Here is a 487-nt window from a genome sequence, read left to right as displayed (position 1 = left end):
CTCAATAAGTCTTATCCTCCAGTGGCCTTTAGGCCTTGATAAATGGTGACACATATATATATATATATATATATATATATATATATATATATATATATATATATATGCATATATAAAAGTGAATGTGTCTGTGTACATTTTCCTACGCAATAACTCTGTCAATTTTCAGTCTACAGACTCGAAATTTGATATACAGGGTACTGAGATTTGGGAAAATCTTTGTAATCCGTTTTCGGCCAGAAATTTGGCTGTTAAGGGGTCAAAGTTCAACGATTTGACCTTTGAGAAATATACCAAACTCCTCCGACAATTTGGGGTCTAAACACTTGAAATTTTAGATATAGATTCCTTTGGCATGGGTCTAACTTAATAACTTGAATTGAGTCCAAAACAATAATTGTTAAGGGGTCAAAGTTAAAAAAAATAAATAATCAATTTACTCACAAATTGGAGAGAAAAGGTCAATAAATAATATATTCAAATTTAA

Source organism: Euprymna scolopes, chromosome 46, assembly GCF_053919585.1.
Source record: "Euprymna scolopes isolate OS-2025 chromosome 46, ASM5391958v1, whole genome shotgun sequence".
Lineage (NCBI taxonomy): Eukaryota > Metazoa > Mollusca > Cephalopoda > Sepiida > Sepiolidae > Euprymna > Euprymna scolopes.
Note: the sequence above shows the minus strand (reverse complement) of the source record.